We start from the raw sequence: 26067 nt of genomic DNA, 5'->3' as shown, positions 1-26067 counted from the left end.
TAGCTGTCAGTTTAATCCAGGTTAATTTATTTATTCATTTATTTATTTAAGGTGCATCGTTTATTATCAAAAAAAAATTAACTTATTATTACTCAATTAGTCTGCATAAAAAATTTACGAACTTTTGAGTTCACTCCAGCCATGAGAATCAGTGCAGACCTTTTTGCAACCGATTTTGCTGCTTTTGTCAAAGATTTTCGAAACTCCATTCGCTTCATTTGGTAAAATATTCAAATTCGTAAAATTTTCGCTATACAATACGCGCACGTATTTTGGCCACATTCTGCTTATTATTGCGAGTCGGCACAGTTTTTACTTTCAACAACTTCATTCTTTGCCGATGCTTCGAAGTATGCACGAAAGTGGTCGACATTTTTATTTTACGAGCAACAGTACGTACCGAAAGATATGACCTCCTCCGTAATATTTGTTTCACCTCCTCGTCCTTCTGGTGGTTCCTCAAATCCGTTTTTGTTCCGATTACCGGCTTCCCGTTCGTAAACAAAGGTTGTATTTTCAGAAAGAATAGACATACGTCCACCACTCGGCGAAACATTTCACTCGTTGATGAGATATTTCAAGAGATGTATGTGTTCAGGGGTGTCCAGATTTTGTCGCAAACTAGCCTTAAATACATTTTTCTTATCTGACAGACACACCAGTAAACGTTTTTGTAGTCGAACTATCAACGAATGACTTCTAATAGCTCAATCAGTAAAGGCGCAGTAAAAAAACAAGAATACTTGCTGAGGATGACTAATGACTGATTTATTTGGGTTGAAATTATGTTCGACTCCTTTGGACATAATGTTGGGATTTCCTCACAATATACTAATGCAAAAATGCTAAAGGGTGTCCACGATGAAATTGCCACACTATGAAATTGCTCTAACTTTTTAACCGTTGGGTAGAATTTAATGAAAATTTGGGTGGATTTAGTTCATAGTGCATTATTTACATCCTGCAAGTTTTAAAGTCCTGTGATCAAAACTCGCGGAAATGGAGTCGAAAGAACAGCTCGTACGTGATAAAATCTTGCGCATTCATCACGAGAACAAGGATCTCTCGCATCGTTCCATCGCTAAAACGTTGGGAATCGCGAATTCCACGGTGTCGCGAGTGATTAAGCGGTTCGAAGAACGGTTGACCACCGATCGGAAGCCCAGAAGTGAAGGAAAAAGTATTCCGTACAACACCAAAAATCACAACCGCGTAGTTGGGGCCTTCAACCGAAATCCGAACGCCTCCGTTAGGGATGTGGCTAAGAAGCTGCACCTAAGCCGAAGTTTTGTCCAGAAGGCCAAAACTAAGGCTGGGCTTCGAACGTTCAAGGTACAAAAGGCCCCTAATCGCGACGAGAAGCAGAACAAGTCCACCAAAACCCGTGCCAGGAAGTCGTACCTCAACATGCTGACGAAAGTTGAATGCTGCATCATGGACGACGAAACATATGTGAAGGCCGACTTCAAACAGATCCCCGGCAACCTGTTTTTCACGGCCAAGGATAAGTTCAGCGTTCCGGAGCATGTCCGCACTCAGAAGATGTCCAAATTTGGGAAGAAATTCCTGGTTTGGCAAGCCATCTGCACGTGCGGGAAGCGGAGTGCACCTTTCGTGACCCAGGACACGATGAACGGACAGGTGTACATAAAAGAGTGCCTCCAGAAGCGGCTGCTTCCTCTCCTGAAGGCCCACAACGTCCCAACAATCTTCTGGCCGGATTTGGCCTCATGCCACTACTCCAAGGACGTGCTGAAGTGGTATGCGGACAATAAGGTCAATTTCGTGCCGAAAATGTTCAACCCTCCCAACACTCCGGAGCTCCGCCCCATCGAGAAGTACTGGGCGATTATGAAGCAGCACCTTCTTAAACGACCTAAGGTAGTGAAGACAGTCGAGGAACTGAAGAAAGTATGGGTTTACATCCAAAAAACGGTTGATTCACAGGTTGTGCAGAATCTTATGGTCGGGGTTAAGGCCAAGGTGCGGGCATGCTGTGGACTGTAAATAAAATACGAGTAAAATGGTAAAATGAAGTTTAATAGTTATTTCTCAATCCCTGAAAATTTGATGGCAATCGGATGAAAACTCGAATTTTGCGAATCAATTTTGTGTGTGGCAATTTCATCGTGGACACCCTTTACGGGCTTTGCTAGCTATAAACTAGCAACGGTGGAACAAGATGAACAGAAGGGATTAACGAAAGAGACGTTTTGGATTATTCGAATTGATTTATCTTTCCGTAAATCGTAAAGAAATCGTTTATCAGGAAGCTCATTGTTCGTATTTGAGTTATGCTAATACATGCCAAACTAAAATGAGATTTGTTGCAGCCTGAAGACTATTCTATTTTAGAGAACATGCATAAATGACGTCGAACTCGTGGGGTTTTTCAGAAGTCGTGATTGGAAAAATATGCTGCGAGAGTGTAGTCTAAAATATGTCAAAACTATGCAACGTCATGGACATCAACAATAAGGGCGTTTCATTATGGAAAATATGAGCGTCCATTAGTGTGAGAAAATGTTTAAGACACAGAAAAAAGTTCTGAATTTTAAACATAGCGTAAAATTTTCCCTCGTTAATTTTGAGGTACATTGCTGAGGAAGGACCTGGATGGGACCAAAAACTTCGGGACGAGTTACTTGAACTTTGTTTGACTGCCAAGCCCGTTTATGAAATCAGAAATAGTTGCTTGTTATTTTCAACGCTTTAATGTTTATTGCCGACGACTTGCCCACACTGAATCAGATAGCATAAAAAAACAACTGAAAACTTCTTCCAAAATGAAAACCGTCCTCGTTGAAGCATAATATTTTCGGTCGCCTGTAGCACTTATACTTGCAACGAAACTTGTCACAGAGGAAAAGATAACTTCTTGCACCAACAGATGTAGGCAGGACGCGAGAACTTACTTACTCGCTTTGTTTTGGCAGAGAAGAAAAAGTTTTTTTTTTTTTTCAAAAGCACAAATTAAAGTCCTTTAAGGTTTTAGTTTCGTTCCTTTCTATTCGCCATTGGAGGTGTCTGAAAAGTGTTCATGGCCCCGCATTGTTTATGATGGTAGAAGTATGCAGTTGTTGCACCTGAAAACTCTGTTTTCAGAGGCACTGGAATTGTAGGACACGTCCTACGCACAAAAATACCTGGCTGGGACAGTCAAAGCAATGTCACACGTAAGATTTATATAAATAACCTAGGCAGATATTAAGGAACCATTTGAATATTGTTATAAGTTCGTATTCATAATTTAAGATAAGCTCAGTTCAAAATCATTGCAGAGCATGAGAACTGAGTGCTAAGCATCAGCGGGGTGTATATGTCTTTTTTGGTCAGTTGTAAAACATAGACTCTCAAGATCCTGTATAAGAAACAGTTAGTGGCCTGTTGTGTGCAATTTTAAAAAGAAGACAATAAAAAAGGTTTTCCTATCTACAGACTCTTTCGCAAGATATTTCACAAAGACAGTTAGACAGACTTCAATGAATCACAACGAAAAGAAAAATTTCTTTCAAACTGGATAAATACCACAGCATTGATACAGTACAACGTGTGAGTTGTATAACTTGTACTCTACAAATGCTGATCACCTGAAACAAACCTCAGGCTCTCTTGCGTAAAGTTTGAGGCTCTTGACAAAATAATAACTTATATAAGAACGCTTCAGAATAAAAAAATGATCAGAATCAGATATTGACAAAATTTCATAACTTACTGCCCTTATAAGCGAGAACAATACACGAACTATATAAGAAATGATGTATATAATGCGTTTCCCAGTAACGTTCTGCTGAAAGATCTTTATAACTACAATGATCAAGATCGACTAAATCACTGAATAGGTATCAAGTTGTGTTCTGAACCGGCATCATTAATTTCAGATGCATATAATGTTTTAAGCTATAACTTTATTTCTTATAAAAAGATAACAGGCTACAAGAATTGGTAATGATTGATCGATAGGATCGAATTTAAAACATCTGAAAATTTTTGAAATCTTCAAATTAATTTGCTCTGTGTGAAAGCATTGCGACTATGTTCTAATTTCAATATCCCACTACTGAGAAGTAGTTGAATGTTGCCGGTAAAACGGCTTAAAGTGTAATAAATTCGATGTTTGTTAGTTCGTGCATAATTCAGCAGTAGAGTGATGTTTATTAATAGCTCTCATATGTAAGATGACGCCTGCCGGTGTGTGTCTTCTACAGACTGCACTGACTATGGTGAGCCATGCTGCGTCTTGATGGCAGGACAGTTGAATACAGGCCAGGAAAGACAGGAAGATTGTCTGTCACTCGGTCGTTCCCTAAGTTGTAGTAGAAGCTCAGTTGCATACTCACTAGGTCACGACGACGGGCGAATTGAAATTAATGTAGATATGTCCTACCATCCTATTTGCGCTCGCTTGGTTTCTGTGTAGAGACAAATGCACACGACAAACTTTCCTCTCGATAGCATAATTCCAATTAAGATTTCAGGCAATGCACATTTATACAGAAAGTAGTTTAGTTCATGTTTAATGTCACTCTGGTGCCACTTATGATGGAAACGCGTTGTTGTTGGAATGGAAAACAACGAACTGCACTCATGAATGGAACCCTAATATTATGCAAAAGATTTTTTTTTTTTCAAAGAATACATCGTCGATCATTCCAAGATTGTTCCAAACAGCTGGATAGCTTGAAGCATTACGTACTACTGACGGTTGACAAATATGACAATCATGCCTCAAAACACTGTGGTGATTGTTAATACAATCCACATTTTATCACGATGGTTTTTACTATTTATCTAATATAGAATCAGATTGGGAAATACAATGGAATTACTACGGAGAACTCTTCGTACTCAATGAGGTGGCACCGAAGGAGCAGGAGTTGGGAAAAACTAATATAATATCCTCTACACAGGTTTGTGTTATTTTCATGTGCCTACCATATGATGCAATTTTAATTTACCATTCAGCGAGAGCTTGGTTGCTTTTCCGCATATCTGTGCCAGTCAGTGCACAAAAGGGGGTGGCAATCGGGGATATTATTATGTGGGTGGAATGTTTATAAAACAACACTCACACCTAGTGTGGGGTTCTTTACTTCTTGTATTCAACTGTTCAGTGCATTGTCGTTGCCTCCGAGTAGGAATGGGAAGCAAGTGGAAACGAGGAAAAATCAGCGAAAAGAAAGGCACCTTCTCTAATAAGATTACGCCGGTGGAAACGATAGGTTGGTTCTTACTCTTGTGAAGTTGGAAACTACAGTAAAGTAACCTACCCAGTTTGGCTTCAGTGTGATTTCAGTGCGGGACCCCGACAACTACAAGTGTAAAACGACTGGTGGGTTCGGTTACAGAGGTTGGCAAGGATTTCCTTTCCTGGATGCAATTTCTCTAACTCTCAATTACCTTGGGTTGAGGACAGGCACAAGTTCCAGTATGGATGTGATTGCTCAGAATGAAAAGGAATAAGTGCTTTCATAACAAACATGTTCACAACAGCAGTCGGTGGTTGAAAAACAATTTTGAAAACTGATACATTCTGTTCATACATCCAGTTATTTTCAAAACAAAACAAAAACATCTCGCTATAGATGTAGATATAAAATGTTCTACGTTTGGCCGAACTTAAGTTGCTGTGGTTTTAAACGTAAGAAGAAAGTTTGTCTTGCATCCCAGTGTGGTTCTTAACTTTTGACAAGATTAAATCAAATTTAATAATAAGCCATAGAAACCGGAACCATGGCACTGGCTATCGTCTTCCTAACCATACTCGAACGGTAACAACAAAACCAAGAGAATGCATCGCCTTATGTGTACTAGAGACCAACGTCGTAGTAAGGAAATGAGTAAATTAACCAACCCTTTTTAAAAGGAAGAGATAATCAAAATGATGATGCCTTTTGAACATGATTATTATTCTTCTTCTTATTCTTATTCTTCTTCTTCTTCTTCTTCTTCTTCGTTGGCGATGACATCCCAACTGGGACCTTACGTCCGCATCCAACTATTTGTTATTTGAGCACTTCCATAATTGTTGATTGGGAGATTTCTCAACACTTTACCAGTTCTTTATTGGTTAATTGTGCGGCGAAGGAAACCAAGTAAATGTCTAGCTCAAAACATTCCTAGACTGGAACGAGGAATGTATAGCTACATATACACGCAACTAAGTTCCCCCTTATGTATACTGTGGCGTATGAGTACAGGCAAACCAAAAATCTATTACAATGAATGTTAGTTCCAGTTGCTATCATCCTCTGTTCATGAACATCGCAACGAATGTTAGGAATTGACCATGCAGGCGATGTAATGGTTTTTTGTCTTTTTTTATTTCGTGTTCCATCTACGCTTTCGACTATACCAGTAAGCTTGTAGAACGACGCACATTGTAGAACATTGCAGAACGACGCACACACTTGTCTCGAATCTCTCCAGCAGAAAAAGCATACGAAGTCGAGCATTTTTATTTCGGGTTCAATCTACGCTTTCGACGATACCAGTAAGCTTGTAGAACGACACACATTGTAGAACATTGTAGAACGACGCACACACTTAACTCGAATCTCTCCAGCAGAAAAAGCATACGAAGTCGAGCATGCGAGAAAATGAGCGCTTCATGTTTGCTTTTAGGCTGACCATTTTCAGAAGCATGGAGAGAGCAGTGGAGAAAGCACAGGTCTGATAGTCGCAACGTCCGTGGTTTCGAGTCCAGTCGGCAACCTTTTTTCTATTTTTTTCGACATAATTAATTTCACTCACTAATACAACTCCACATTTTTCGGTCTCCAATTTTCTTACATCGGACCGCAGCTAGGTATATCGCATCCTCGGTTCATGCGGTCTCCACTTACATCCTCTGATGATGAATCCCACATAATTGTAAGCGAATCTTACATCCACCGGTTGGGTGTAGAACTTGTCTGCAATCAGCCATTACAATTACACCGTTTGAAAAATTCATTTTAATTTCTGCGAGATCATGATCATGGAACTGCCCTTAGACTATTTCATTACCATCTTCAAACATACCCAAAATTCTAGACATTCCGAATGTTTAACGTACTTTCGAGGTATTATTCGAACTGTCTGAAAGATTTTTGAACTACATTAAGTTCTCTAGATTTAAAGTTTCCGCAATTTTTCATGTAACTCCCGTAATTTTCCTGAAGTTTTAAATAGTTCATTGAGGCTCTGGAAACATCCTCCAACATGTCTTTTTTACCTGAACTTCTCTGGACTTTTTGAATCTTTGGTGCTTCCCTGAAGTTGCTCATATTTCCTAATATTCAAAAACTTTCCTGAAGACCCTAAAGTTGTGAAACATTCCTGAATTTTTTTGAATATCCCTAAAAGTTCCTGAAATTTACCTGAAGTTAATGAGACTGCTCTGAAATTCTTTGTTCAACCTTGAACTACTTAAATAGCTCTGAATATAATAAAACATTACAAAAATCTCTAATCTACTTTGAAGTTCTCTGGACTTCCGTGAATATTTTGTAAAAAGTTCTCGAAATGTTCATGAAATTAATGGAACTGCTTTGAAGGTCTCGAATCTTCGCTAAATATCTCGCCCATTTTTCGAAGTTATCGAAACTGTCTATTAAAATTATCGCACATTTTGTTGATGTTCATGTAACATTCCTAACGTTTCCTAAAATTTTACTGAGGCCCTTGCAACTTTGCTGAAGTTGCCGAACACTTCCAAAGATGCTTGGAACTCCTTCAAAGTTCCAGCCATTTCTTTCAAATTAATTGAACTGTCCATAGGTTCTCTGATCTGATATGATATTCTTGGAGATTCCCTGAAGTTATCTCAATGCTCCTGAAGTTTTTGGTATGGTTCTGAAATAAATGGAACTGTCTTGAAACCTTTAAACTCTCATAAAGTTCTCTGAACTTCTGTGAAGCTTCCAAACTGATGTTTTCTTAAGTTCATTGGAGTTTTTTGAACTTTCCTAAAACTCCTAAAAGATCCTAAAAAATCCCTTAAGATGTCTAGACTTTGCTATTCTGCAGTGCTCGGAACTTCTTTAAAGTTTGAAATATTTTTATCCAGTTCTCTCTGCTTTTCTGAAGTAATCTTGACTTCCCTGAAATTCTCTGGATACCCCTGAAGTGCTTAAAACTTCTTAAAAGTGCCTGCAGTTTTCCTGAAGCTAATGTTTCTGTTCATTAAGCTTCCCTGAAGTTTCTATAGTATTTCAAAAAATTTCGGAACTTGGCTAATGTTTCTGGAGCTAGTTTATGAAACTTGGCTGCAATTCAAGGCATTAGGCATTTCCTTTCATACTCAAGAACTTTTTGAAAGTTCCTCAAATGTTTGTGTGGTTAATGAGTTTAACCAGAAGATCTCTAATCTTCCCAAAAGTTCATCGAACTTCCCTGAAGTTCTCACTATTCTCCTGATCATGGTCCTGGAATTGTCTATTTACTTGACATTAATGGAACTGACCCTAATTTCTCGAAATTTACCTGAAATTATCAGGATATCCCTGAAGTTCCGAAAATTTTCCTGACATTCATGAAACAGTCCCGAAGTTCCCTGAAATGTTTTTTGCAGCTTTCCTAAAGTTAATGGATCTGCTCCGAGGTTCGTTGGTCTTCAGTCTTCACCGAAGTGAATCTTCCAGAAATCTTTAGGACTGTTCTGAATCGGTCGTAAATTTCCCTTATGAATCTCTAGACTACTTCTAGACGTTGATGCTGTTTTTAGAACTACCCTGAAATTTTCGTAACATCTTTGAAATTCTTAGAACGTTTAAAATATTCCCGCAACTGTTTAATGTTAATGTTACCACCATATAAACACCGAAGAACCGAGATTGATACATTCACAAACTAAAATATACATAAATGTTTATTTCAAAATATTTTTTTTCTCAATTGGGCGAAGTTTTTCTCAAACAAATCCAACTGTTTGTATTTGATGGCTGCTACAATTGTTATATCTTATGAACCCAGATCATTTATATTTTACATAACATTGGCGAACTTGATTTTAAACGATTTGTAATGACGATGGGCAGAGCAATATTTGTTCACCAGCAGAGCGAATATGGGCATCAGGAATCTATGACAAAAGGTCAAATGGACAAAATGTCGAAAGAGACCTAAGTTCGAAAGGACAAACGGTCGCAAGGAAAAATGGATCAGAAGACAAAAGGTCGTAATCCGAAAACTGTTTTTGTTTAGAAAACCATATAACAAAGCAACGTTGTCCTAGTAATAACATTTCTGATCAGAAATGGTTTAATTTACACCAAATTGAGGAATTAGAACGAAATCACACATGTCATATGATAGTTATTTGATAATTTTCTTTTTGCTCGAATGTTATTCTATCGTTTGTGTTGTGTATGAAAGCCGACGGTAGAGAATGAGAGTACGGATATAAACAGACAACGAAGCGAGTGTAGTAAAAAACGTCAACAGTTTTTAACCCATGCTTTTGATCTTTTTCCCTAAGCCGAGCATCAGCATGGCCTAAATAAAACCAAACTATCTGTACGTTCCCATTTTTTATTTTGCAGCAGAATTTTTTTCAAAAGTTCGTTATTGTGTTTGGAATATTTTCATTCTACATTTAAAGGCGTCATTTGAATCTGGGTGAAGATAGAACATTTTTCATGTTGTATGATGTTTGTAGCACCATTTTTCTCATATGAGCGCATAGTTATCTGGATGGGCGGCCAACAATTCGCTTACGTATTTAGGTGCGCAGATTTTTTGAGAGAAGCGCATGTAGATCCATATTTCTTTCGCCCAGTTTATAATGATGAAATAATAATAATCATTTTTTGGAGCTGGCTACTCTTGAAATAACTATGAGCAACTTCTATGACAGGCCTGATCTCTTTCTGTATGCTTTTACTTTATATCTGCACCTTAACTTACTGAACTAAGTGGTAAAATGGGCAAAAGATTGCAGTGTGTAAAATTAAACTCAAGCACCATGTGATAAAATTAATTTTTTATTAGTATATAACTTAGACTAGATCCACAGGAGTGGAACTTCGGATCAGAAAGTGGCTCCATTTGTCATTTGCAAACACTAGCGCACCTAGCGGTAGAAGGCATTTTCTGCCTGCAGTTGAGTTTTTTTTCTCTTCTCGGGACCTAACACTACTGCGACCAGTAAATTGATCTATTGTAGTATATCTCGTGTCCTTAGTTTAGTGCATGTCGTATTACTCCATCACTTTTGAGAAATGATGAAGTATTCGATTTTTTTACAGTTGCCACTCTTGCATTTATCGCAAGGATCCGACTCTAATTGAAAGGTCCCGCTATTTATACCCTTCGGAGTGTTGAAACACCCTCCAAAGGCGCGCCCCTTTGTCAGTCAAAATTGGATTCCTTAGCAACAAAATTAAGGTATGACACCGATAATAACCATGCATCAGAAGCCTAGTCTTAACCACTTCAAACTAGGGAACAACGAATAGAATATTAGGAATCACATAGATGAAGACAACTAACTCGTTTTTTTTTTCCTTGTATCAAGATCATCCTCGGTAGACAAAGCCGAGTCTTGTCACTATCAACAAGGCGTAAAAAGTAACAAGGACTAAGATGTGTTCCTTGGATTACTGAAAAATCCTGTTCCCCTAGTTTGAAGTTGTCAGGAACTAGGGAACAACGAATAGAAGATTAGGAATCACATAGATGAAGACAACTAACTCATTTTTTTCCTTGTTTCAAGATCATCCTCGGTAGACAAAGCCGAGTCTTGTCACTATCAACAAGGCATAAAAAGTAACAAGGACTAAGATGTGTTCCTTAGATTACTGAAAAATCCTCTTCACCTAGTTTGAAGTAGTCAGGACTAGGAATCGGTGGTAGATCTTACATCCCGTAACGTACCACGAAAAGGTGATCTACCCACGTTACGGGGCCGCAGTTAAGATAGGCAGCATGCTATGATAGTGTAAATGCGCATAGAAAGCCCGTGTGGAACGCTACCATAACACATTGCTTGTTGAGCAGAAAAACGAACCAATTTTTGATTCACCGATTTGTTTGCACTTCTCCTTCTGTTCTGTGCTAGATCTGTAGTATTTTACAACTCTCTCTGTGCTTTGTTATACGACTTCTGGTTGCCTGCGTAGCCATCTAGGGAGCTTCCACCTTCGGTGAAGTTATTCAGCTGACTAAGTCCTTCTAAATGGTAGACAGATTTGTTTAAAATTCTCTCACTATGCAGCGCTAGTATGTACGTGACCTTCATGTATAAATTATACCTTGATATCCGGTTCATCTTCGAAGTTGCTGTCTTCGGGAGGGTTGTTCAAGTTATTGAAATCTTCATGTTGAAAGACAGGTCAGATCACAATGTTCTTACTATACTGCAGCTTTTGGATGGAGACAGTTAAGTGCAGAATGTTTCCAATATGTAAGGTATCTTATGATAACCGGCAGTCGCCATCTTAGATTTTTAAATTGATGTCAGACATCGATTTCCGATCTAACCCCGTATTTAGCAGTTTAATGTCAAATAGCAACCTTCTCCGATTTGCATGAAACTTTGCATAATTGTTTGTTATGGGCAATAATTTGCAAAAATTCGGTCATTTTGGATCTTGTAGATTTTTTTCAATAAATTTTACCACGAAAACATCACTTGTGATCGAAAAGACATCTGACACAAAGTTGTTGAGAAAAATAAAATCTTACTGGAAAAAATAAACAAATTTTGTTTAGTTATTTTGACAAAAAAAAAATCAAAAAAATGTTAAAACTTAAAATTTTTGGAAAAGTATACTTTTATTTGTTGTACTTTTTTCAAACAAAAGCTTACGAAAAAGGCAAAGATTTGTTATATTTAAAGCCATGGACACATAAAAATTTACATACCAATTAATCACATATTGAATCTTTCTGCTAGTAAGCTTTTTAATATAATTTTTGCACCGAAAACGATTTAGAATGATTCACCCCCTACGTATTAAAAATCACCGTCCACAGTACTAAGCTTTTGAATAAAACAAAGTATTCAAAAGGGATTTTCTCCTTAAAACGCCTCCGACAAAACTAAATCACTTCGCCCCAAGATTCCTTTGGTAAGAGCTGTGGTAGATAGTTGCTTCCTTCCCGGAAACAGTTAGTAAGTGACCGAGGAGAAACTAAACTCAACCATAAAATTATGGCGATTTGCACACTACAGGAGATCGTTCGTTCGTCCGTCCGTTAGGTTTTTCCCAGGCTCTCTATATAATGAAATTAGTTTTTGAAATCAAATAAACTCATCCCCACCGGAATGCTGGTGGTACTCTGCTTACTCACGATATGAGAGCAGGAGAAAGAGTCCTAAGAGTTCATGGGGTGCGATGCGTCTTTGGTGGCTTCATCAACAACACACCGGGATGAAGCGCTGTCAAGTGGAAATGAGCTGCATGTTTGTGTTACATTTTGTTCTTCTTCCGGTCATATCAGGATCTTCAGACTGAATTCAAAAAAGCTCTGACTGCCACTGTGAGTAGAATGGTAAGGTTTGCTTTATACGAGGAAGGTGTATACTCTCTGCTAAGCTGACTGAGCCTTTGGAGTAATTTTCTGTTGGTAATTCAATTTGCGTTTCCTTTTTACCATCTCCAGCACCGTACTTGGGAACGTTAAGGCTTTATTGCTTGAGATTTCACAGCTCCTTTTGCACCATAAGTTGTGCACATCTTGTTGGAATTGTTAGAGCATGCGAGCGTGAAATCAAAACTGGAAAAACAGTAACTTCAAATGAAATTACGAATTCCTGAAGTGAAAGGAAGATGAAAGAGTGTACATTATGCACTTATATATAACTTTTTCTTTTAGGTAATGTGAATATATTTGAATGTTAATAAAATTCTGATTTTAAAGTACCAGATTTCAGCTGTTATATCTTTCGTATATAAAAGCAATATAATGTACAGAACTCTGCTTTTCATTCTACGAAGATTTTTCATTCATTCATTCATTCATTTATTCATTCATTCATCAACAAATTAACCTTTTACGCACTCAAAAAAAACAAAGGAAGAGAATTTCATCCGCTCAACGGGTATGCGGTATCTTTCGCAAACATGGACCAACCGGCAACAATAAATCGAGAAAAAAAACTCTGACACACCACCCCTAACAAACATGTTCCACTAGAGATTGTCATAAATATTAGTCAAACTGCACCGAGTGAGGCATGGTAGCCAAAGCTTAAGGCGGTGAAAATGAAGGAAATCAAAAGAAGTAAACACTCCACCCGAGAGTTATAAACCATTCTATTAAGATCGTTTAGAGTATAATTTTTGGTTTGTTTCAAGGTGAATGGTGTTTGTGAGCTACTTTGGTAGAATACGGGAGTGACTTAATTGAGTTGAGGGTCAGACTCCAGACTTGAGATGGAATTTCAAACCTGGCATTTAGATGTTGGGAAAATGGTTGAATTTGGAAATAAATACAAATTTAAAATTTTAAGAGAGATAATTTAAAGCCTTTTTCTTTGTTTTGTACTTCTTATGATTCATTCATGATGAAAAAACTTGAGGCTTTCGATGTGGTCTGATGATTTTCTAGTATGTATATGGATAAATTTAGATAAATTTTAAACACTCCAATCCTGTTAAGTAATTTTACTGATTAATACCAAAATGACTTTATACACCAACATGGGAAATGTGAAACAGTTTTGAATAAACGATATGTGAAATCTTTTTATAAACCATGTAGATTGTGTAATGCAACCATTGCAAGAATTTTGAATTATCGTTTGTGTCCATATCAAAAACAAGGTATATTTTCCTTGAACCTAAAAAACAATCTTCTGAATGCTTGTTAGAAATAGTGAGTAATTAATTTATTTATTGTTAAATACAATTTGTTGGTAGCACTACAAAAAAGCTAACAGAAGATTAAAGAAACCCATACTTACACTTATTTAATGAATTCGTCGTTTGTTTGGCGTGTTCTATTGACCGCTCCAATGAGACAGTCACTAACACGGTTCGGTATTCTCCTGTAGGGACCATGACCTTTTCTTTTTCTCGACAGTTTTTCATGACATAGAAACGTGACCGGTCGGTGGTTCTACGAAGTGTAAACCTCTGGTCAAATGGTAGGGTTAAGATCTAGTTTCCGTCATACTAAGCTCAACCCGTACTTGACCTCTCTTTTGTCGAACGGGTTTGAACAAAAGTGGAATATTTCTATCAAAGATGATCTCTAAATTTATTTTCCTTCCCATTGTATTTGATTTGCCTCAAATTGTTGAGATATTGTTAGAAATATAACACTACTACGTGATTTCAATACCGACCAAAAACATTGAAACGTCATTGAATTCACTTCGGCATTCGGATGAAGGCAGACATAATGGATTCACTTGGAGTCCTTATTTTGTTTTTCAGATGGATGGGTATTCAACTTATGCGTTATTATAGACTTTGTTTTGTAGCTTTTTAATTGAATTATTGTACCAAATGAATATTTAATTCGTTCTCGTCTAAATTATTGAAATATTTGATGTTTCTGCTATGACGGAAATGGGCGAATATGTCGAAGTTGTTTTCTACCCTACTTGCTCCGGATTTGTGCCTGTACGAAGGTGTACGACACATTCAGCTGTGGTGGAAATGATGGGAGTTGAATTTATTGAACCCGTGATGGTGATGTCAACCGAAGCCAGGTCACATTATGCTGGTTATAAAAATATCATATGACATACAGTCAGAACACGTACTTTGAGCACAGTAATGGTTACGTGTCGAATGGGAGTCACATTTTTCATGAGTTTACTCTGTGGAATTCATTGTTACGGTGGAAATAATGGATGAACACTCCTCTACGGTTAAAAGATATTATTTTGTTAAAAAAGCTTAAATCTTTCTGACTTTCTAGAAATTGCTACAATGAGGGTTAAAGTTTTTCCGAGCATTCGCTCTTAGTGTGAGTAAACAAGCTTTAGGCAAGGTTTCGTTTTCAACTCGAATAAGATTCGTCATTTACATTCGCTTACTGAAAATCTACTCGACCAACCAACTTCTAGACAACGATACGAAGTCGTTCAGCCTTACAAGTGTTTTCGTCTGTTCCAACTCTACTTGTCGGTTTTAGCTGTATGCAATGCACCAGATGAACGCAACCAATATTATCCCATACAACCACAGACTCAGTGAGGATAGGTCTGCGGAGGATGCGAGACAAGAGAGCGAAGGGGGTTTGTTAGTTGTTTTTGAATTTATGTTTTTCTCCCGTCTACGGTTGTATGAGTGGCTTGTACCAAAGTTCTAAAAATAAGTTTCTTTACATGTTGTAAAGCGCAGATAAAAACAGCGAAAAAACATCGAAAGACTATAAATATACACTCGTGCTAAGTAATCTGTCTCGAGGAGATAGCATTACGAGAGGAAGAAAAGTGAACTGCTTCTGGTTGAGGCTGCTAAAATGTTGCTGATAATTCCGATGACCTAGGTAAAAAAGAGAAAACATGGTGCAATTTGCAGTTAGCCAAAACGAAGCAACGGACAAGTGCTACATGACAATTTAAAATAAACTTTGCTCAATCTCCAGCGAAATAGCCCCTCTTAATCCCTCGTCTATCGTAGTAAATCGTTACCGTTACTGTTAATGCACCAGTGTTTAGAAGAAAATTTCTGGTTTCATTTCCACCTGTGAGCAGCTCATAATGATTTGCGTTGTTGCGTGACCTTTGGAATGAACTCATTGTTAGTAACCTATTCATAATACTCCAAACTGTTGTATTTCAAAGTTAAATTCTAACTCCCCCTCGTACTTTCTAGTCCAGTTGATTGTTGTTACTGTTTTTCGAAACAGCCACGAAACTTTGCCAATCTAAACTCTTAAAAAGTTTCCATTAAATACAAGCTCAAATATTGAAGAAAGGAGAACGCATGCGAACAAAATCTCATTCCAGCAGTGCGATGAAAGTTGAAAAGTGAAATTACGTGAAAACAGTCATACATGTGAACCAGTGCCAGTGCAAACAGTTTGTAATCACGCCAGAGGGAGCGGGAAAAGTTGCTAACCCAATTTGAGGAAGGCGAAGAAAGCCATAAAGAAGTGAACAAACTTGTGCGGGAGTGTCAACTCAGTTAACAGCTGAAAAAAAGCGCAAACCGGACAACGAACTTCCAAAACGTTCTCCATTCCAGAGGAAACAAAAAGAGCACATATTGTACAAATTCCCGATCAGAAGCGAGCCAACTGATTCGGCCATTATTGCCTGGAACAATTAAATGACTTGACGTAGAGCTAGCCGCCCCCTGTACCTCAAGGTGATTCTCAATTCTATTCGCTTAGTTTCTTCATTTTTAGTTTCTCGGTATCACTTGCTCCAGTCGTTGACAAACCAGACACAACTGTATATATAACAATCCATTTTTATCTTGCAGTTTATTATCGATCGTTAACCCTCTCCCACAGAAATAATGAACATGCCCAAATCTATTCCGATTTTCATTCTCTGTAACCTATTGATTGCTCGAGCACCAACCGAAATTTAAACCAAGTGCATCATCCTGGCCTGCCCACACCATTACCGTAGTGCAACCCCTACGTTCGAATGATTAGATGCTTATAAACACCGACCTAGTCTTTCTTAGAGAACAGGTGCGTAGACAACCCTGAATGGATTGGAACCCATTCTGAAAGGTTCCTGGTTTCGTACTTTGGCTTTGTGCATTTTTATTTGGCTCTTAATACTTTTCTATTTGATTTCATGCTGCATTGTTCGCTGAGCTTTCTTGGTTTTATGATTGTTGCATTTCTTTCCCCCTGATGACATATTATATATTTACTTGTAGAGATTATTTGGTACGATCGTAAACTACAAAGTTTTTCTTTATGTGTTCTTGGCAGCTCTATTTAGAAGCGTGGAATAAATTGTTGAGATAGTATCTGTAATTTACCGTTTGCATAAAGGAGTTATCTTGCATTATCTCTTTTCGTATCACACCTCACGCAAGTTTCAAGATTCAAGAGGCTAATGGATCTGAAATGTCAGGCATTGCCTGTATCTCCGTAGTAAACAACTAGTTTTTGTTTCAGCTATTTTGACTTTAAAAATCACAAGAAAATGGACTCTCCAAGGATTAACCAAGAAACAAAAATACACCCGAGATATTATTAATGATTATGTCCGAAGCTGAACTTTGAAACTATCACAAAAAAAAAATCACAATGCATCGATAATCAGAACATTTTGTAGGGCATGTTTCGTCAAAAATCAAAACATAATTTTGGACACTAATCACGTATGTGATTATGGATTAATTTAAGTTTGTTGGATTTTGATTTTACATCGTACCCCATGCACTATAGCCAAACACATTTACAAACACACAACTTTTCAATAAGGAGGTTCTTATCACATAGTGAATCATGTTCTAAAAAAAACTTAAATCATGCACACTATAAAATACGCATGTAAATATCCGTGTTCTAAACCCCACACGCAAGCGTCACTTAGGTATGCAATCCATAATCCAAACAATTTTTCCATCGCATTTTAACGATTTCTCGAACAGGCACAACCTAACGAACTCATTCCGATGAAGTAATGAAATTGGGTTGTTAGCGGAGTGTTTAAATAAAACAACAAAAAAGGGTTATATTCCATTTAATTCCACTTAAATAATTTTGGTATCCATGACAAATACATATTTCGACTGCAATGTGCAGTCTTCATCAGTGTCATTTAAGCATACCGCTAAGTATTTTGGAACTTACATAAATTTTTTTACGCGGATTATGGAATTTACGCGGTTTGTCTTACGTGGATTTTGGAATTTACGTGGTTGTTTTTACATGGTTTATTATTACGTGGCCCGTAACTCCCGCGTCAAAAGTGACTCCAGTGTATGGCATAGATTCTCTTAAGCATTATTTAGTTGTTTATATTCGTAACATACCATCAAAAGTGATTTTAGGAATCGATAAAATAATTTGGATATGCCACTAATCAAAAATTCATAATGGGGAAAAATGCACCCATGCTGGAGTAAGTTGCACTACAACAATGGGGCACCATAATGATGAGGCAAAATGCACCCCAACAATGAGGTAAAATGCTCTACAATAATTGGGCAATATGATTCTCCTTGCCGTCTTATAAATGATCAAGACCAATTGAGGCAGAAGAACGTCTTCATTTTAACTGCCTCCAGTTCCAATTGTAGTTGTTCAAAGGTCCATGGCCCTTCATACAATGGTAAATTGAGCACAACCGGGTATCGTACTCGATCAAGTCTTACGAGGTGGACAGTCCACTGTCTAATGGCTGTGCCTTGCAACAATAAGTGGTATCCTTTCCATACATACATACATTACACACATACATAAAATAAATATACATATTAAAATTTACCGGTATTTTATCTGAAAGGTGTAGCTCTAACCTCAGTCAAATGGGTTATATCTTTCACCGACGCTTAAAAATGTTTGAATCGCTAAAAAATCACAACAATCTTATGACAAAATTGCATGACAGGGTAGAGAACTACTTCGGCCTAATCGCCCATTTTGGGCCTATCGATCAGAAAACTTCAAATAAATCCATGATTTCAGTGTTAACAAGTCTATTATGCGTTTGGTACGATACTTTAGTTAATAAGCTACCGAACGAAGTCAATGAGCACGCGTGATATGAAGGTTTGCAACCATTATTCCCAAAAACAAAACAAGCGCTCCGACCGAATCAATTTTTATCTTCATCCGATAGGCCGAAGTGAATTCATTAGCGTTTCAATTGCGTTTCAATGCGCTAGGCCGAGTTTAGAATCCGAAGGCCGAGTTGGGCGTCAAGAAGCAGTGTTAGACTTTTGACAATATCTCAACGGTTGGTTTCTCTTTATCAAATCTTACGGTACGTACGGAAAGGTAACTAAATTTGGAAGCCATCAGTAATACTAACATTCCGTTTGGTGCTAAACTGCTCTAGATTAAGAAAGACTAAGTGCGGGTTGTGCTTAATAGGCCGGGAATGGGGTAGTTAACCATATTCAATCCAAACTGGTTTTTGTTTTTATTTACATTATCTGATAGCATAGAGCAACCAAATTGAAACGGTGTCCAAAGCAAACATAGATTTAACTTGATTTATAAAAATGCATGTTAGCCCAGATCTACAACCCTCATTTTGTGCGGCCCGCATCGAGTTCATCTTTGTCAGACGATTAGAATCATGTTTGCGGTTTTCGGTAACAGTTTTTGAGATCTGAGATGCAACGAGTGTTGCGCCAACAATGTTTAATTTCTTATTAAATGACTTAGGTGCTCAAACACTATCAGAATAAATAAATCTAGCGTTAAGAACGATAAGGCCGTAACTGCGATGACCGATTCTCTTCATTTATTTTATCTTTTGTTAATAGCTCGTCTGGATTAACATTTCTCAGTGCGCTTGAAATTGCTTTGCTTCTTATTACAACCTTTCACATGTTTTGTAAAATTGGTTCACTTAACTGTGGTAATGCGAACATAAAATCGATCATCGCCCTTATGATTCTAAACGCTAGAAAAAGCTGCATTTTGAATCATCCCCTATAAGTGGTCGGCGATCATGTGGCAATTTGAACCCTAGTATCACACTTGTCATAAAACAGTTGCGGAACCATCATAAACTAGTTCCTACAACTTTTCGTTACGGCAGTGAGCTAATTGGAGAGATCCTTTCTATGTTTTATTTATATAGTTTTGCAATTTACAATGCTTGTTTAATGACACAAAAGCATTTGATTCTATAAACATGTGGGAAACCGCTTAAAACCCGACAAACCGAGATTGATAAATTCACATACCGTAATCCGGGGGCAAATTGATCAAAATGCTTTGCGTTTTCAGCTGTCGTGTAGAAAATTTTCGATAATTTATATCTAGAGAAATGTTGAATACACTGCAGTCGCTTTTTACGCGGTTTTTTTTTACACGGTTTTTTTTTACGCGGTTTTTTTTTACGCGGATTTCGGAATTTACGCGGTTTTTTTTTTACGCGGATTCCGGAATTTACGCGGTTTTTTTTTACGCGGATTTTGGTTTTTTTTTACGCGGATTTCAGAATTTACGCGGTATATCGCTTTTTACGCGGTTTTTTCTTACACAGTTTTTTTTTTACTCGGTTTTTTTTTACGCGGATTTCGGAATTTACGCGGTTTTTTTTTACGCGGATTCCGGAATTTACGCGGTTTTTTTTTACGCGGTTTTTTTTTACGCGGGACGTATCACCCGCGTAAAAAGCGACTCCAGTGTATATTTTATCAAGGAATTCTAATGATTCTTACGGAAGAATACGTTTTTTCAGGCATTCATGCTTGAACATTTTGGAATTCATAGTCTTGTTTGTCACGAAAACCTGGGTTTTTTGCCTGCAGCTGCAAATACCTTGCCAAATGATATACACTTAGATTTGTTTACCGAGATTGGCACCACCGAGCAGGCTCGGCATTTATCTTTACTGAGATCTCAGTAAAATTTATGTTTGTTAGCCGAGATCTCGGCAAAATTCCCGCTTGTTAACTGTATCTCGGCAAATTTTTCAGTGAGATCCAGCAAAATAGATTGCCGAGCTGCTCGGTGGGGCCCATTTCGACAAAAAGATCTAAGTGTGTAAGTTTTCTTGCAAATTTATCGGCAAAAATGAATTTGAACTTGCTAGGGACATCACCTCGACCAGTTTTATCCGGGAAGCTGCCCATAATCCATCTTCACGTACGTTTTGTCGTCCATGAGGATGCATCTTTCGTACTTTGTAAGAACATCATTGTACAACTTCCGGGCACGTCTTTAGGCCACTATATTCTGCTTCAGTGTCCTGTTTGGCTGCTTACTGACCCGAAAAGATCGAAATCCTTCTCGCTGACGAATCCTTCTGAAGGTGCTTTGGCTGGCATTGAATTTCTTGGCAATATCATAATCCGACAGCCCTGGGTTTTCCCTAACCGTTATCAACACATTCAAATGCAGCTTCCGATCCTTAGTTCCACTATGACGTTTGCTATGATCCTGCCGATCGATAGTATGCCGCTCATTTCATCGACTTCACGATTTTTGAATCTGACCACGTCGGATTTTCCAAGTGGGTGTCCTAAATTAATTTTCGGTTCACGGCTTCCATCAAGTAGAACTTCTTTTAAACAAAATGAATCGTGACGAACTTCTCAGCGCTGAAAAAGGAACCATCTCAAAACAAACTGCTGTCAAAACATTCCAGATCCTACCGCTAGGAGCACTACAATAACATAAACAGTGCGTCCAGATACTAAATGACTCAAGTATTAGTTATAGTTCATCATTCTATGAAAACACTCCTATTTTACAGCTGTCTGGGGAGACCCAAACTTTAATCCCCTTTGTATTATAGCATCCTTATTATGTGGAAAATCCATTTGCATGTCTCTTCGAACCGAACCAATGTGGCGACATTCAACACAAAAGCCACCGTGCGTCGTCGCCATCGCCGTCACCGTCGCGTCGTCGGCCAACTCAATCCATTATTGTTCTTTGCGATGCTGGCGCCCGCGTCTGAGAAAGTGTTCCCACAAGACCCGGCTTTTCTCGTCGATGGATATCGTGTGTCCATTTTCAACTTTCCAGAGTCATGAAAAACTTTCAATTTCTTCCGAAGGAACATTTTCAGCTGATACCGGGTGGCGTTCGGAGAGCAGAACCCAGTTCCAATGGCAAATATGTAAAAATAGACATACCATGAGAATTTAAATTGAGGGGGGAAATGTTTATTTGATCGTAAAGTTATTGCGGTTTTTTATTCTCCGGAAAGATATTCACGGTCTTTAGTCCCAGACCGGAGATGGGGAGTAAATTTAGCGTAGAGCCTTGGACGGATGAACCCGCACAAGGGTTTGCTACTCAGACTGAGGAAGTAAATAAAATAAAAATGTACACTAACTGGCTTCATTGATTGGTCGTAAATTTTGCATTAAACACATGAAAACACAAAATTAAACTCTTGAGTAGCCGGCGTCTTTGCACTGTTCGAGTACTTGGCAGTGAACTTTTATTACCATTGGTTCTATCGGGTGGGGTCGGTTCACATGCAAGAATAAAGTTGTACGGAATGGTAGGAAAAATACTATCGATAATAATCATCTGGTGTTCTATTAATGGGATTGAAAGGCTTGTTGGGACTTTCAGGTTTAAATTCTAATGATGATAGATTCTAAATAATTTGCACGTAATTATTTGAAAGGCGAATCGTGGAATAGGCAATGAAAATGTGATGCATTTTTAGGAATAATCGCTGAACTTCTCATTCAAAAATATGGACCGCATGACTAAGTTGGTGTATTAACGTCAATCAGGACCTGTCGTAGTAATGATGGTGATTGACGCGAGAACAAAATAATAATTTCAGAGCGAACAAGCTAAGGGCTGAAAGTCTCATTAATAAAGCAAAAGAAGAAGAACACCAAGTAAGCGGTAAAATTGAATTTCAATTATAACATTGCCTTAAATCCGCATATAAATCAGTGGATTAATACGCATTTATAGCAAACCACAATAGGAAAATAGTGAAATAGTAGGCCTTATTACTTTAAGTCCGACAGCTTTTAATACACTGAAAATATAATTTAGTTTATACAACGAAATCAATCGTTTATTCTACGAATCTATTCGTTGTTATCTGATACGAAATAAATCCGTACTTTGTATGAAGCTACGTTCATTTAAACTGTCACATTCGGTACTAATTTTATTTCGTATTGAGAACGAATAGTTTACGTGAGAAAATCCAAGGACTGCAAATAGTACGAAATATTCGTATACCCTCAATACATTGTACAAAAACAACACGAAGAGACACGATTATTTCATCAGAAAATAAAATCATCGTTCTGGTTGTTTTTGATTTTTCAATTTTTTAATATCATAAATCTACACATACCTACTTTGCTAGTTTTTCACTTCACTTTCACAATATACGCGAATTTCTCATTACGGTAATTCTTTCATGGTTCATCAGGTTCCAAATCTGACACACATTCTGCACTAATGGAAGATTCCTTCGGAGCTCTAGCACCACCCGCTTCTATACCACCCGGGTGATCTTCGGTGTCTTGTATATCCGCGTAGTAGTAACCTTTTACTCTTCAAATCTGCGCGCCATCACCTTGAACAAATTATGCAGCTGCTGCTTCTCCTTTAGTTAATAATCAGCCGACGATGGAGCTTGTGGAAATCCATCGAAAATGTGTGATCCGTTCATGTACCTATGATCAGCACCTATTTGGTGTTTTTGCGATAAGGCTATTTGGCTTTATTGTGGTTTTTCTGCTAATATTCTGCGGATTATCAAACCCATTTCACTTTTAATGAACAACATTACGATCTTTTCCTGGCTGGTGGAAAAAACATATTTATCTCATCACTGACAGGAGAAGGGTAGAAAATGACATGCAATACGAATGTTTCGCATATTTAACGAAAAAACTGTTATATCAACGAAACCAATTTTTCACGAAATGAGGTTGACAGAATTAAGGATAAAACATGTACAGTACAAGTTCTGCTAATGTCAGCTTTGAACCAATATGAGAAACGACAAATAAATTCTCGTCCAATAATGTTTCTGATGATCGATTGCAGTGAAGTGACTTGTTTGACCCTAACGGGGTCAATTTTATATTTACACTGTCTAAATACAGATGCGATATTTTTCAGTGGTTTTATCAAGAATTTGTCCTTGGTCAACCAAACTATTGTGCAGTGCTAATCCTTGACAATACTGCTGAAAACATGTTGTCCTTAGCAACAAAACATGCTTGTCTAGTTTTCGTTTAGCTGCTCATTAGTTTCTTAAACCGGAACAATATAGATGCCAGACTATTAAATGACAAAATCATTTTTGTGTTGAGTCAACTCTCAGCTTGGTTTTTACAGGTTTATTTATTTATTTATTTTATTTCGTCAACCAACGTAGAATAGTCTCGCAATATCAAAGGAGCTAGTAAAGATACTTTGTTCCAATATCACGCGTGATATTGAGAGCAGACATGGAAAATCATTTGCATTAATTTCACACATTCATTTACATTCATTTGCCTCTAACTTTTTTCATCAACAGCATTCCGCAAAATGATGTATAGAGTTTTTGTAGATTTTGTTATTAACTACAAGTTATGTTCATAACTCAAATCTGTATCTCTTATGCATCACGAACTAGAGCGGGCAGAACTTGTTACTGTTTTTCAGTGAATGTAAAATACATTCACTGAAAACAGTAGTGGCGTCTGTTCGCTCTGCTTCGTCATGCATATAACTTGTTAACAAAAGTTGTAGCTTATAACAAAACCTACAAAAGTTCTATACATCATTTTGCGGAGTGCTGTTAAAGAAAAAAGTTTGAGGCAAATGAATGTAAATGAATGCACGAAATGAATGCAAATGATTTTCCATGCCTGATTGAGAGCATATGAGAGTGAAAAAATATCAATTGATTGATGATGCAAGACTCTTCATATATGAAAATTTTTATTTGATAGTTGATTTACAATTTTCTATGGATCGATTTGAGAATTTAAGAGTAAGTTTTGTAGTTTTTTCAATTGAACTGTTTGTTGATGAAATGTTTTTCCCCCTTCACCCCTTTCTATGTGTCGGTTCAGTTGGCCCGTTAATAGTCAGTTCACCTTTACAGTAATTAGTCAGAAATCAGCAAAATTCAGCATGACTTCAATTTTTGGTCTTATGTATCTACTTCTTTGTGCGAAAATGTTCTGTTGCTGGCAGAAAACAGTTCCGAAATGTCATGAGATTCTTGTCGCTTGCCAGTTTGTTTTTGTGTTTTTATCGTGATTGCAAAAATATCACATCATAAGGAAAAAATGTTATAAACGTGAAACCACTGTTCCCAGCGATTCCATTTTTTTCTGCCAACATTCGTAATATGGATGAAGGCAGAAAAAATGGATTCACTAGGAGCGGTACTTTTGTTTTTGAAAAAAATGGATGTAAATATTCATAGGAGAAATGGCTCTAATATTGTCCTATGAAGCAAAAGATTGAACCCATCGATAAAAATATCATGTTCTTCAATTTATCGTACAACAATGCGTCATCTGGAAACATTGCCAAAAATACTTTCCTCTGAAATCTATGTAGGGGCCCAGTATTAAGGATACTTAAGCCGAAATTAGGGACATTAACCCTAACATATGTATTGGTAATGGCGAACGTTATAGTTTATTTCGCAGTGCTGTGATAAATATTTAATTAATTAAGTGTGAAATTGTGCTTGTGCCGCGGTAGAATTGATCCTACGCGTGCCCCGTAGTGATAATTTATTGGATAAGTAGGAGAACGGTAGCTGTTGCCGCTGGTTCTCGTTCATTTTTTGTATTTTCCTTCGCCCGGCAAGCTAATTGGTACCCTTTTAGTAAGCTACGGCATTGTAAATTTTTGCTTTCGTTCGTTTTTACTTGTGTCTCTGTAGTGTTGCATGTACAGTTTATGTGTATAGGTGATATATATGGCTGAGTGTGCAATATGTAATTTGGGGATTTTGGTAAGTGATTTGCCGGTTATCTGTGTGGGTAAGTGTGCTCGTGTATTTCATTGCAAGTGCACTACACTCACGCGGACTCAGGCAAAGCTTATCACAGATAATGCAAATGTTCTATTCAAGTGTAGTAATTGTCTGTCAGATCAGAGTTGTGACGAGCAGAATGTATCGGTTTCGGATACCAAAATGCTGGGGGAAGCAATGAAGCAATTGTCTTCTGTTGCTGACTCTATCACTGGTATACGAAACAACGTTGCTGCTCAGATAGACAACGCGTTGAGAATTGGCATGGAAAAAATGCAACAAAATATGAACGATTCTTTAAGTTGCTTTGAAAAATTAATTAGTGAGAAATGGAATACGATGACTAGTTCATGTTTTGAAATTAGTACGGAAAAAAATTTAGCTGCAACGAATAGTGCATCTAGGACGGTTCATTCTGAATCGGACCGAAATCCCAGACGCAAAAAACGTAAATTTCAAAATAGTGACAACGATTCGACTGATGATGTTTTTCAAGAAAATGCGAGTTTTGCGGATGTTGTAAAAAGATCTAGTCATGCAAGTAAAAGTAA

The 26067-nt window shown here is 37.6% G+C and overlaps 1 protein-coding gene across 6 annotated transcripts in view; it reads left to right on the top strand.

Annotated features, from left to right (window-relative positions):
• SK (small conductance calcium-activated potassium channel) overlaps positions 1-26067 on the top strand; it is a 685909-nt gene that overhangs the window by 271746 nt on the left and 388096 nt on the right. The window contains exon 2 of one of the 6 annotated variants that reach the window (XM_065225566.1): positions 15282-16253. The exons of the other annotated variants lie outside the window; for them this stretch is intronic. The gene's annotated coding sequence lies outside the window, so the exon portion shown is untranslated. The remainder of the gene's footprint in view (positions 1-15281; positions 16254-26067) is intronic. 6 annotated transcript variants of the gene reach the window in all.

Source organism: Ochlerotatus camptorhynchus, unplaced genomic scaffold (genome assembly GCF_037179485.1).
Source record: "Ochlerotatus camptorhynchus isolate MF236.1 unplaced genomic scaffold, CSIRO-AGI_Acam_v1.1 ptg000231l, whole genome shotgun sequence".
NCBI classification, from domain to species: domain Eukaryota; kingdom Metazoa; phylum Arthropoda; class Insecta; order Diptera; family Culicidae; genus Ochlerotatus; species Ochlerotatus camptorhynchus.
Note: the sequence above shows the minus strand (reverse complement) of the source record. Positions and strands in the feature narration are given on the sequence as shown.